Source organism: Arachis ipaensis, chromosome B06 (genome assembly GCF_000816755.2).
Source record: "Arachis ipaensis cultivar K30076 chromosome B06, Araip1.1, whole genome shotgun sequence".
Taxonomy (NCBI): domain Eukaryota; kingdom Viridiplantae; phylum Streptophyta; class Magnoliopsida; order Fabales; family Fabaceae; genus Arachis; species Arachis ipaensis.
Window position 1 is genome coordinate 85,799,176 of NC_029790.2, and position 11,787 is coordinate 85,810,962.

At 33.3% G+C, this 11,787-nt stretch overlaps 1 pseudogene; it reads left to right on the top strand.

The window, feature by feature from the left end:
* LOC107647007 lies at window positions 4,740-10,487 on the top strand (annotated as a pseudogene).

Below are 11,787 nucleotides of genomic sequence, written 5' to 3' on the forward strand. Positions count from 1 at the left end.
CACGCCTTTTTCAGCCCCTCACAGTCTCCCGAACTATAGAGGATCAGACTCTCCAATAACTTAGCATTGAGACCAAGAAAGCATACTCTCATGATTCAGGGGAAACTGTTACGGTCATCAAACCCGGCATGTGATGAAACGCCCAAACAACGCACTCCTCGCCTGACCATGAAACGGCTAGGAACTCCCCAAATCGTCGACCTCGACCGGAAAAATCAAACAACGATCTCCTTGCCGAACCACAACGACAAGAAAAAGGTTCCTCCAGCGATGAGACCGAGCACCCTCACTCTCTCGCTCTGGGGGCAACTGTTACAGATCCGGTCCACGGATCCTATACCCGGAACGGTCTCCGAACCCGGTTACCCAGGTCCGACCCACTTCGCGCTTCCAGAAGGCTCGGAACCGGCCCACTAGAGCTCCTAACCAACTTTCGAATTCAAACGTCTCCCTTATCTTAGTCAAGTAAGATAAGATAAGATAATTCAAACGTCTTCCTTATCTTAGCCAAATAAGATAAGATAAGATATTCACCATCACCTATAAATAGAGGACCCAGGTCCCTCCAGGTATTCATTCATTCCTCACACCTTATACCTCTCAGATCCATTCTGACTTGAGCGTCGGAGTGTCTTTGCAGGTACCTCCCCCCATTGCTCCAGTCAAGTGATCCGGCATCTGCCTCAACCCGCAAGTTCTCGATCCATCTTTCAACCCGTATCAGAGACATCTTGTACAAGAAGAAAAGAGTATAAACTAATGAGGAATTAATCGATCGATGCCTTGGCTCCTTCTACAAGTTAAAGACTATTATCAAAATTGATATTGCCCTACAAGATAAATGGTAAATTACAGTGAAAAATTGTTGGCAATTTCTTGAACCGTTGCCAATCGATGGAATAGTGGCGATTCTGGTAGTAAACACATGTTCCGTTGAAAATTGATGAAAATAGTGGCGGTTTAGTTTTCAAACTGCTGTAAATAACATTTTGGAAGAGTTTATTAAAATTTTTGGCAAAAACATAAACAGTCATTCTTCATGTTTTCGTGTGAATCCTAGGGGAGTAAAGGTGCCAATCACCATCTCTGAGATACTCCGTCGCCGTGACTCTTTCCTTCGTCAGTTCCAGTCGCTACGTCTGCATTGTCGTTCTTCCCCGTCACTAGTCTACTCCCTCCGCCGTCTAGCTCCTGCGCACGAAAGGAAAGTGGAAGGGGTCGTCCAAGTCTTCTCACTCCGCCGTGCACGTCCGTGTCATCAGTGTCCTTCCCATCCGTCCGTCCTGGTCTAACCGTCAGCATCCTTCCCCCTTCCCCTATTGTGCGCTGCTCGATCGCTCCCTCTCTTCTCTCTCTGGTTCGTTCTTCCCCCTTCTCCTTTTGTCCCAATTTAATTTTGTTCCAATTTCGCTACTCTGAATTTTACCTCAGATCTGCTAGTGATGAATTAACTGTATTGGTGGTCCTCATGTGTATAACTAGGCAAGATACAATTGTTGTAAAACTGTACAAAATGATAATGAATGAATAACATTCTCTGCTTTACTCTCAATTTACAATTCATCTTCTGACTGCTGAGAATGTACTAGTTCGTGATGAAGTTTCTTTTCATTCTTTCATTTCATTTCAAATAATTCATAGTTGTTAAAAACCTTTATACTAGATACGAATAACTTACTTTGTAGTGTCATTATTCTTTTTCAATTTCATTCATAGGACTTCATAAATTCTCAAGGAAATATATTAAAGTTTAATGTGAAGTATCATGCTAGTTTTGATGGTATCTTTTCTGAGCTATCAATTACTTTTATTAAAGAAAATCTCGTGCCTGCCTCTGCTTTAGCAGTAGATATTGTTGGGATTGGTGATTCATTCATGGCTTAAATTTGCCATTAAAAAAGCTATAATTGAGCCAGTAAGGGATGTAGAAGATCAGGATTGGTTTAAAGGCTTAGATGAGAAATGGAAGGTAACAATAAATTTTCTGTTTCTTGACTTGTTGTGCAAAGTTATTCTTTATAAGGCAAACTTTTTGTTTTTTAAGCTTATTGTAGTGTGAAATAATGATTCTGCAATCATAAAGAAACATTTCTGAGTGTCTTTATTCTAAAAGTAAATCTCTTGAAAGTATAGTTTTATGTTCGAGTTACAAAATTTCAGGTATATCTACACAGGAACTATGAGGGATAAATGGATCCTAAATGTGACATATGGGTGACTCCATATAGATGGGGCTGCATGGTAATAGCGTACAAGACAAATAAATTTCAAAAACATAAGTTGGCTCCTATAGAGGTGAGTTATCTTTTAATAGACCTGTTAAAACTCTTGCAAGACATTTATGGGCTTATATAAACTTCAATTACAACATTGGAAAGATCTGTGGTGGCCTGATCTTCAAGGATAAATTTGCTTTGGTAATTTTAATTTTTTTTTATTTTCTATAGTTTTTTCCTTGATTTGGAATGAGTAAGCAAATGAGGATTAATGGAAGTTAATTTATTTAAGGATGGATGACTCTTGTCTGCTTTATGGTGTCAACTCTGTTTTAGTAGGCAATGGGATTGATTGACTTTTATTAGTAGAAATAAATAAAGATTCATTATTTATTTATTTTTTAATTTATATTTTTTTAAAGAAAAAGAAAAAGAACTTGCCTTCTCTTCATTTTTTGTGAGGGTAAATTGTCTGTTTCTCCCTTAAAGAAGTATGTGCACTTGCACTTCTCATGTATCGATGTTGATCAAGATTCTTTGATTCATGGATCCTTTTGAAAGGTTAATAGTCATGTACTGAAAGTAGAAAGAATGAAAAATGATTCCTTGCCAATAATTTAGTCTTTTCTGTGGGACAGGTATTGTCTCTTGAAGCAAATATTGATAAGTTAAAGGATCGGTGCCAGAAGCTATTCAGAGAATGTAATAAGTTTATGTAATTTCTTTATGGTATTCCTATATTAGATTTACTATTGCATTAATCAATCATTATCATTGTTATGCAAAAATAGTCTACTCGAGATTTCAAAGCTATAACTTTATACATGAGTGGGTTTTTTTTTTTATTTTGCATATAAAGAAAAAATATAAGATTTTTTTCCTCTGCTCATGATAAGTTCAATTGAATTTCTATCAATCATATGCAAAAAAATTAAATATTTTGTTGCGTTTGTGGGTGTATGATCTTGGTGTTTTATTTTAATAATTCTTTTTTAGCAAATTTCTTATCCTACTCTCAATTATCCTTGCTAATCTCTTTGTAAATAAATATGCATATATGTAATATGAATTTTGTAATTGTAAATTTAGTTAATGATGTATCAACTCTGTTTATCTATAGTGACATCGATTTTAAGAAAATTTAACTTGGCTTTTGATTTTAAGTCTTTTATGTAGCTTAATCTAGTAAACAGCTAAATCGTTCAGAATAATGACTTGTTGTATGGTCTTTTAAGTGAAAACTTACTACTGAATGATTATGGTATCTAAAATACATGGTTTAGCCCATCAGACTATTTTGGAATTGTAAATTAGAAAGTCGTTGATTTTTTATCTGTATCTCCTCAAGACAGCTTTGGGGGAAGCATATAATGGAGAAATTGGCTTTGCTGATTCGTTAGAAATATTTGGCAGTGGCCTAGATGATCCTGTTATTAGTGCCAAATGTATAGTGGGGACGCCCACACACTGAGAACTATTTTCCAGATGTAAGCTCATTGATTTGAAAGTCACACTATATGTGGCCTAGCTGTAAGACTTATAAGCACATTGTATGCATCTGGAAAGCCATATATGGGACTCGTGCCCGGGTAATGTCGGGAGTGGGTAGGCAACCGACACATGAGCTCATGGCCTGCAGTAGGACTACACATGCATCATCCTTGTTTGCGCATATTTGTTTGTGATTGTGTTTTCTATGATTGTGTATGCTTGTGATTGGATTCTATGTTATGTAATTGCTGAGTTGGATTGTACTTTGTTGACTGTTGTTATTTACTGAGAACATAAGAATATAACTAAAAACTCATGGAATTTGCATAAAAATCTTCATGTTTGAATGATTTAAGACAAGCATGACTATTTGGCCCAAATGATTACTTAAGGCTCAAGAAAATGCATAAAACAACTAAAAATAAAAGAAAAAGGCTAGTGAAACTAGCCTAAGATGCCTTGGCATCACATAATAAAACGAACTAAACTAACTACCCCGACCTTACTAAGAACTCCCCAGTTCTTTCCCCTTCCTTCCTTCCCCATCAGATGTGTTTGAGATTTCCTCCTCTGACGACAGTTGATGTTGGAGAGATGAGTATGAGACTTTTTGGGAGTTTTTGTGATAGTCTAGCTTTTGTGCTTAGTTTCTCACTTTTGGTTAGACTCACTGAGAGAGTAGGATGCATATAGTTGACTAGGCTAGTTTTCGGGTGCCAGCTTAGGGGCTTCCTATATGGACTAGGACCCAGAGTGTTGATCATGTATATAGTAACCAGATGTGAAGGATTGTATGCTGACTTAAAACCCGTATGACAATATATGTATATATATGTAAATAGTATGTATGATGTATATTATCTCTGTCTCTGATGTTTGTGTTATTTTAGTGTACTTACTGAATTATCTTAATTTTTTTAAAAATTCGATTCGTGCGCTGATTTGCGCGCTAATACAATTACAGGCTTAATAATAAATATTTAGTTAGCTATTAGGTGAAAAAGTTGGTGACACTTGGTTTCTAGTATGATCATGACGTACTGGGAATTGGGTCGTTACACTGAACTTCCGTCATACCGAAGCTCCATCACACCGCCTGCCAACTCTTCTTCCTATGTTTCTTGCGTCGCTTCGTATCGAATCCTAATGTGTAGAAATCGTTCTGTTTTGGTCTCATCTCAGCTGTGCAGGTAACCCTAATCTCTTCCACGCCTTTATCACTCTTCATATTCACTGCTACACTGACGCCAGCCTCTCCTCTAGTTCGCCATTTTTTGTCGAGCTTCTCCGCATCTCGTTCGATTTACCGCCGTTTCTCGAACTTTGCAACAGTCTGTCGTCGCTCTAGTCCTGGTATGGTTTTTGTCATCCAGTTCTTATTATTTTTGTTGTCTTCTTACGCATGCATAGCTATTTTGTTTTATTTTTCCTTTGCTTTGTTTCTTTCTTTCTTTCTCCTTCGTCTTCCTTCTCGCACTTCTAGATATGCTATCACTCATAGAATTTTTCTGTTCCAGAACATCGAGAATCTATCCTCAGATTCGGTTAATTTCAGAGTTTATCACTTTCAATTTTTTGGATTTTTATTTTTATGTTTGAAATACTGATTGTGTAGATTTTGTTGTTCAATTAGTTTATTCTTTTTTTAGTTACTGAGATGATTATATGGCTTTAAGTCTAAAACATGAGCAAGTAAGGTAAAGGTTCTATAATATGACATTCATTTTATATATTGTCAGATCATATAAGAATATATGACTTTCAGAGTATTGGATATAAAGGACTAACCTGTTTGTTGCTAAGACATCATAAAATAGGATGACTATACAAAACTTTTTGTACTATCATCATATCAAAATTAAATCCTTAAATCTATGTATAGTTACTTTTCACTAGTGGAATCTAATCGCCAATGTTAGCAGGTTTTCCTGACATTATGCACACTTGTCACCCTATATTTTGCTGATGAAGTTTCGCTTACTACAACTCAGCATCATCGCTTATCAGATTCTGATCCTTTATTTGATGAACAACAACAAAATGGCTTTGAATTCACAAAATCAAAGCCTTTATCAAATGACATCAATGGAAAGATAAATGAGGATCACATTGAGAAAGATGTAGAGCTAAAACATGAGATATAAAAACTTTGTGGATGGACCTGGAGCAGTATTAGTAAACTTATTGACAAGTTTAAGGCATTTGCTACCTGCAATGCACTCAGTGCTTGTTGTAATGGCTCTTACTTGGGTAGGTACTGCAGTACATACATTATATACATTTCTGCATTTCTAAAATGGTTGTGAATGTTGGTTGGATTATGCTTATGCATCCCACTTGAGATCCTTCTTATGTTTCCTTCAACCTTTTGACCTTTGTTACTTGCAGTTGTCATGGTTTCCCTTTTTTTTGTTTAATATGGATTGGATGGGGAGGGAAGTTTATCATGAAGATCCAAAAGAGAGCTCTACCAAAGTAGGTATTTATGATCAAGGTGTTAGAGAGGGTGCATTTGGTTTGCTGTTGAATTCAATAATAACTCACAATTTGAGCATTATTTTTTTAAGAGGGGAGAGAAGGGGGGTTCGAAGAGAATTGTCACAAAGCTTTTACCAATAATGATCAGTGATTTATTATTTTAAATTAACTTTGTTTCTTCCTGTGTAATCATAAATCTTACATTACATTTGTGGCTTGATAGATTGTCTTGGTAATTAGCTCGTTTTTCATTGAACCAGTGTGTAACTGGATGGGTGCAGTATGGGCTGTTAGCAATTTTATCGTCTTTGTTTGCATGGCTGGCACTGCTATAATTAATCTGATTTCCATCCAAGATTACCTTGGAGGTATTCAACATGTAATTGGAGCAAGTGAAGAAATCAAGGTTGCTTCCTTGGTTGTGTTTGTTCTTCTTGGTTTTCCTCTTGTGGTAAGTCCTAGGAATGTTGTGGCACCAAACTCTTAATCTTCTCTACCAATTCTAGCTTAGTTATATTAACATACCTGAAAGTTCATGACAGGATAAATTTTTCATGTTTTGATTGCAGATTACCTATAGTGTTCCCTTTACTGTCACATCGGAGTTGACTACTGATTCAGGTGGTGGCCAAGGTTAGTATTCAATGTTGAAGATGTGTTCTTAATAATTAATCAGCTAAGATAAGTTTATGATTTCATGACATCCAATTGGTTGTGCAGGATTGGCTATAGGAGTTCTAAATCTTGAAATCGTTGTTTCACGGGTAATTTATTATTCTCAAGTATTGTTTTTATGAGTCCATTCATGGGTTAGACTCTTTTGAAGTGACATAATCATGTCTTTGAAAAAATGTCAATGTTATTATTATTGCAAGTTTGATTTCAAGTTCCACGTGTATGTCTGTTTGCACTGAAATATTAATTATGTGCAGTTCGGTGTTTTGATCTTTAATATGCAATAATTAACACCTTTATCCTTACTCTAAAAAAAGCCGCCTTCATCCTCTAATCTTTTTGTTATCATCATCGTTATTTTTTGGATAAAATTCCAGTCCTCTAATTAATGATAGGATAATTAAAATTTAATATCACCGAAGGACCCATCTATCCAAAAATAACATTGTGAAGATCAAGAGAATGTAAATTTTGTTAAAGGAACCTGGGTAGGATTTTTCTTATTATTTTGTTACAGATTTCAGTTATTACTTACCAGTTTTAGAATTATTTTCTGACGGTTCATTGTCACCTGGAGTATTTAGCTTTTATGATAACATTGATTTCATCGCGTAATTGACCTTAAATTTTAGAATTTGGTGTAGTTTTGGTTTCATCTTTGTTGCAGGTACTACTATTTGCCTATATCATCTAAAGCAGGTAAAGTTATTTCACATTAGTTTACTATGAAAATTCATTCTTCTGCATGATGTTGATTACATTTTGGGACTACACATTTCCACTAAAAAAGTATGAAAGGTAGTACTCTGAGTTATGCTGTTAAATGAATTTTCAAAATTAAGAATTAACTTGGCTAAGGATTCAAGACTTACTTGGTTAAGGAAAGCATCGGATGACTTTAATGATCTTTGACAATCAGCCAATAGGATATATGCCTAAGATATTATTAATTATTTAAGCATTGTAGGGTTTTCTTTTGTTTTTAACTTAATTAGAATCCAACTGCCTTGTTTTTTATTGCTCAAACCATTCTAGAGTACTAGTTAGCTATTCTTAAAATAAAATTAAAAAAAAAAAGAGAGAGAAAAGAAAAAAGGCTTACAAAACACATCAATGTATAGGTCAATCAATTTTCGTACAGTACATAGATGTTAGTCTTCTTAATTACTGTCTGTGTGTTGTTGACCTTGTACAAGGTTGAAGACTTGAAGGTATTCTAGCATTACCCAGCCCCAATGTTCTTTTTCATGTTTGGTATCACGCACTTAATATTTTAGAGTCAACTATGTTAATCAACAAAGTTGTTACTTGTTAGACATATATTTCATTTTCTTTACTAGGATAAAAAATTTTCTTAACTTTGAATTCATTTTTTCAATTGAATGAATTTGATTGTTGAGTTTTTATACAGGGATCATCACAATCTGGTCCTACAGGCTCACACCTGCTGAAGTTTTAATTGCAATACATGGAATTGATCCCGAAAGAGATGAGATTTTCAGATGCATTCTATATATTGTACTAATCATGGTTATGCATTATGCATTCAATTGACATAATTTTCATTAAGATGTTGAGTAATGAGTTTTTTGTGCCACAACAAATTGAATAACTTTCACTATTGATATTTTTTCATGTATTTTTCTCTACTGTGTACTTTTATTGACATTTAGTACTTTGAAATTTTTGCATCCAAGAAGTGTAGCCCTTTTCTAATTGCATTAAGAAATATAAAGCAGCACGATATTACTCAAAGCATGTACGGAATACTGGTTGATTGGCTTGTAGAGATTCGCATAATGTAATTTTTCTCATATAATACAATGTTATGAATTATAGCTGATAAATTTAGTATGGTTGAACAATACACTGAGGATTATAGTTGATGTATCAATACACTTTGTTTATATTTTGAATTATATTGACTTGCTTGTTTATAGTACTTTTCTTTCAGTTTGATAATATGATGAACTTGTTTAAATTTATATTTATTTTGTATGAAAACAAATTTATTTTGCAATGAAAAATCTAAAAAAAAATACTATTTTACCTTACAGATGGATTGATTTTTCATTTGTATTCAGAGTTAGAAATGCTTTCCCAAGTTCCAATTATCGACAAAAAATCTGTTGAAAAATCTTACGCTAGTTACCGAAGAAAAATCTGTCAAAAAATCGGACGGTTTAAGCAAAATTGAAATGACGATTATTGAGAAAAAATCTGTCAGTAATGAAAAAAAATCTATCGGTAAATTACAGACAGAGAATCTGTCGAAAAACTGACGGTTTTTTAGCAAAAGGTGGGATAATTACCGAGAAAAATTTTATCAGTAACGGAGAAAAATTTGTTGGTAATTACCGACGAAAAAAAATCTGTCGGTAAGTAATTTTTGACGAGACTTTTATAGAGAGACAAGATGACATTGATTTCATCGTAATTGACCTTAAATTTTAGAATTTGGTGTAGTTTTGGTTTCATCTTTGTTGCAGGTACTACTATTTGCCTATATCATCTAAAGCAGGTAAAGTTATTTCACATTAGTTTACTATGAAAATTCATTCTTCTGCATGATGTTGATTACATTTTGGGACTACACATTTCCACTAAAAAAGTATGAAAGGTAGTACTCTGAGTTATGCTGTTAAATGAATTTTCAAAATTAAGAATTAACTTGGCTAAGGATTCAAGACTTACTTGGTTAAGGAAAGCATCGGATGACTTTAATGATCTTTGACAATCAGCCAATAGGATATATGCCTAAGATATTATTAATTATTTAAGCATTGTAGGGTTTTCTTTTGTTTTTAACTTAATTAGAATCCAACTGCCTTGTTTTTTATTGCTCAAACCATTCTAGAGTACTAGTTAGCTATTCTTAAAATAAAATTAAAAAAAAAAAGAGAGAGAAAAGAAAAAAGGCTTACAAAACACATCAATGTATAGGTCAATCAATTTTCGTACAGTACATAGATGTTAGTCTTCTTAATTACTGTCTGTGTGTTGTTGACCTTGTACAAGGTTGAAGACTTGAAGGTATTCTAGCATTACCCAGCCCCAATGTTCTTTTTCATGTTTGGTATCACGCACTTAATATTTTAGAGTCAACTATGTTAATAAACAAAGTTGTTACTTGTTAGACATATATTTCATTTTCTTTACTAGGATAAAAAATTTTCTTAACTTTGAATTCATTTTTTCAATTGAATGAATTTGATTGTTGAGTTTTTATACAGGGATCATCACAATCTGGTCCTACAGGCTCACACCTGCTGAAGTTTTAATTGCAATACATGGAATTGATCCCGAAAGAGATGAGATTTTCAGATGCATTCTATATATTGTACTAATCATGGTTAACCCTTATGCATTCAATTGACATAATTTTCATTAAGATGTTGAGTAATGAGTTTTTTGTGCCACAACAAATTGAATAACTTTCACTATTGATATTTTTTCATGTATTTTTCTCTACTGTGTACTTTTATTGACATGTAGTACTTTGAAATTTTTGCATCCAAGAAGTGTAGCCCTTTTCTAATTGCATTAAGAAATATAAAGCAGCACGATATTACTCAAAGCATGCACGGAATACTGGTTGATTGGCTTGTAGAGATTCGCATAATGTAATTTTTCTCATATAATACAATGTTATGAATTATAGCTGATAAATTTAGTATGGTTGAACAATACACTGAGGATTATAGTTGATGTATCAATACACTTTGTTTATATTTTGAATTATATTGACTTGCTTGTTTATAGTACTTTTCTTTCAGTTTGATAATATGATGAACTTGTTTAAATTTATATTTATTTTGTATGAAAACAAATTTATTTTGCAATGAAAAATCTAAAAAAAAAATACTATTTTACCTTACAGATGGATTTTTCATTTGTATTCAGAGTTAGAAATGCTTTCCCAAGTTCCAATTATCGACAAAAAATCTGTTGAAAAATCTTACGCTAGTTACCGAAGAAAAATCTGTCAAAAAATCGGACGGTTTAAGCAAAATTGAAATGACGATTATTGAGAAAAAATCTGTCAGTAATGAAAAAAAATCTATCGGTAAATTACAGACAGAGAATCTGTCGAAAAACTGACGGTTTTTTAGCAAAAGGTGGGATAATTACCGAGAAAAATTTTATCAGTAACGGAGAAAAATTTGTTGGTAATTACCGACGAAAAAAATCTGTCGGTAAGTAATTTCTGACGAGACTTTTAATATTTTATTAGAATAAAAAACTTACAAGAATTGAAATAACTAAAATTTATTAATTTTAATTAATTGAAATTAGTATAAAATAAGAAAGAGATGAATAACCATAATAAATTAGGCTAAATAAACCAAAAAATATCAACAAAAAATATCAAGCCAAATATACTATTTATTGAAGAAGAAGAATAATATTAATTCATTCAATTCAAATTTTAATTAAATTAAGAAAAGATTACCAATAGATTAAAAAAATGGAATATGATGAAGAATAATTATAATTTTGGTAATATATGAATTTTAATTATATATAATTGACAGCAAATTTATAGTATAATTATTTTTATCATAGTTATTTATTTTTCAAATAAAAAAATGTTATAACTAATGAAAAAATTATGCTAAAGGAATCGTGAAATAGCTCAAGGAGTATGTGTCATGTTAGCACTACAAGAAGAGCGGAGATTAGCGGCGGTTTTAAACCGCTGCAAAAACCAATTTCGGCGGTTGAGTGAACTGCCCTGGTTAGTGGCATAGACAGTTGTTTTCGCGGCGGTTTCCAGCAACCACTGGTATAACCGCCGATAATTAGATAATTGATTTGGCGGTGGTTGTAAAACTGCCACTATTTTTTTGCTGATTTTTAAAAAAATAGCGACGGTTTAGAACTGCCACAATTTTAATGGGTGCTTTAAAAGAAAAGTTGCGGTTTT